We start from the raw sequence: 2683 nt of genomic DNA on the forward strand, positions 1-2683 counted from the left end.
CCACAAATATACATCCCAACGGAGCTCCTCCTGGGTCCATAGAGGATAACTCGGTAGTTCTAGATGAACTCTACTAAGCCTATAAACTAGTGGTAGAAGTGGACTAAGTAGCATGACTACTCGAGCAACTTTATTCTATAAGGTTCAGTGCTGCTCGACTACTACTAAGATGATGACTCTACTCTTTATGTCTCCTCGTTAACCTCCTCCGTTTCATACTCGATCAGGTAGTCCACCCCTTCGATGCCTCCCGACAGATCTGGCTCTTCGTAGTAGACGTCCTCCGCGGTCTGAGCTCCTTCGTTGGTCTCCTTCGTGTTGTTCTGGTAATCTAAGCATGGGATTCAAAGAGGGATGAGTACGAGCATACTCAACAAGTTCATTATAGGAAAGAAGTGTTTAATGCACTAACTACAGCCATGGACCACAAAGTCATAGGCAATGCATGTTTTTGTAAACATTTCTTCAAAAGGTTGCTTTTATGCTGAAGAACTATGTTCGTCAGCCTTCACCGGGTGTCTAGAACTTCATGGAGTTCCTTTTCGTCTGCTTTCGCAGTTCCAAACCCGGAACAGGGAGTGACAAGCCACAATTTGATACACTCTGCAGAGGTATGTTACTGTACCCATAAGAGATCTTATCCTTGTTACCAGCCGGGCTCGAGATTTTCCACACTTCCTTGGTTTGAGGCTAGGTATAAGGTCCTAGCCAATCATTGTGCCTTCCCGCGACCTCGCATACCCACCCGAATGTTGTAGCATGCTAAGTTTAGGTACCTACTTAACCTTGGTCGCTTACCCCTCGGAGCATGACCCTCAGACACACCCTACAACCCCTCAAAGATACACCAAACTGTGGGAACAATAGGGGCTCCCCCTGCCAGTCACAGCCGGCCTCCGGTAAGGTGTACATGTTGATATGCGGGAGGGAAAAGAACAGCTTACCACTCCGTCCTACTCCAGATCTTATGGTAAACACTGGTATTACGGCGCAAGAATCACTAGACGACATTTGTTGTTAAGTCCTAGATGAGTAACCCAATGCAACGGAACTTCCACCAAACTCATACCATGGTTCCATTGCCTACCACATAGTAATATTCATAATTGTAAAAGTAATATTTTACTTTTAAATGCAGGAGTGACAAGTATAATAGTTTGCAAGTAATTTGATATAAATACTCGAGGTGACATGAGAAAGTGATGAACTTGCCTAAAGACTGCAAGGTATTGCAGTTAGATGGTGTGGACTAACCCAGGTCCTCGGTTTCTGAAAATTAGCATCATTGTCCGATAAGGGCAATGGTGAAAGATCCAAATGATGAATGCTTTAGGGTTTTAGTTGTGATTACCCCCCATGTTGATGTTTAGGGTTTTACTTTTTAATTTCAGAGTTATGGGATTAGAAGGATTTAACTTTAAATTTTATTGATCCTCATTAAGAGTTACAAAAAATTCTTTGATGTTTTTAATAATTCTTTTCTGGTTTTAAAGAGTTGAATTTTCCTTATACAAATTCCTTTATGTTTTTCTTTAACAATTATTTTTAAATGTTGTTTAAAATTTCATACAAGTATTTGTTTTGAATAGAGAATAATTTTTTAAGTGTTATTGCTATTTTTCTTTAATTTTTTAGAGTTTTTCTATGGCTTTTAAATTATTTTCTAAATTTCCTCAAAAATCCCTTGGTCAAAAGACCAAAATACCCTCTAGGCCCACTAGTCAGTCTAACCCGCGGGTTAGACCGGACCAAGTCAGCCTGGCTCGGCCCATCGGCCCCATTCGCCTCCTTCTCCCCCGAGCAACCCTAACCCTAATGTCTTCCCCCGCTCCTGTGATTCCCCAATCACCTCCACCGTCACCGGCCTGCTCCGGCCGACTCAGGCGGTCCTAGACCTTGCCGTTGGTCGCTTTCGAAGCGTTACACGACGTCGCGGCCTTCTGTCCGTGTTGATCTGGAAAACAGGGCATCCTCTGCTCGTGCCCGACCCCTACTACGCCTAGGGTTTGCGGTGGCCGTGGTGGTTCTCGTCGAGCTGGCATCTCTGGACGCACTGGTGCCGCTCGATGACACGCTCGTGGTGGTGGCGCTTGGTATGGCACCGGCCTGGTCGCGATTTGGCACCGCCGTGGCTGGCCCATGCCACCGTGCCGCCATGGACATCTCGAGGTGCTCCTGCCAGGTATTCGTCTGCTCCTCCTCTCTGATCTCCTCTCTCCTTCTTCTTCTATTGGCTCTGGCTACTAGCATGGTTCCTCTAGTGTACCACTACTGGCCATGCTATGTTGTTCCTATCTTCTTGGCTTACTGTTGCTGCTCCTGATGCTCTGCTATGCCTATTTACTTGTTATAGCTAGCTTGTATATGCCCATGTTCTCTCAGTGAGTGTTCATCTGGTAACTACTACTAGCAGTAGCTTGCTAGTGCCCATGTAAATAGATCATGTGTTCTTTTGAACACAGGATACTAGCAGTAGCCTGCTGTGCAAGTGTTTGTGGTTGCTGTTGTGTACTCGGGTGTGATTCACATGCTCCATTGGATTTATTGGAGCCTTCCTTGCTAGTGGTTAGCTTACTGGTTATGTGTTCCTGTTAATTGTTCACTGCTACTGCAACTAGATATGCCTCTCTATAGCACTGTTGACGTCCGAAACCCACCGGCGGGCAGCGACGGGCAACACCGT

The sequence above is a fragment of the Lolium perenne genome, chromosome 7 (genome assembly GCF_019359855.2).
Source record: "Lolium perenne isolate Kyuss_39 chromosome 7, Kyuss_2.0, whole genome shotgun sequence".
Lineage (NCBI taxonomy): Eukaryota > Viridiplantae > Streptophyta > Magnoliopsida > Poales > Poaceae > Lolium > Lolium perenne.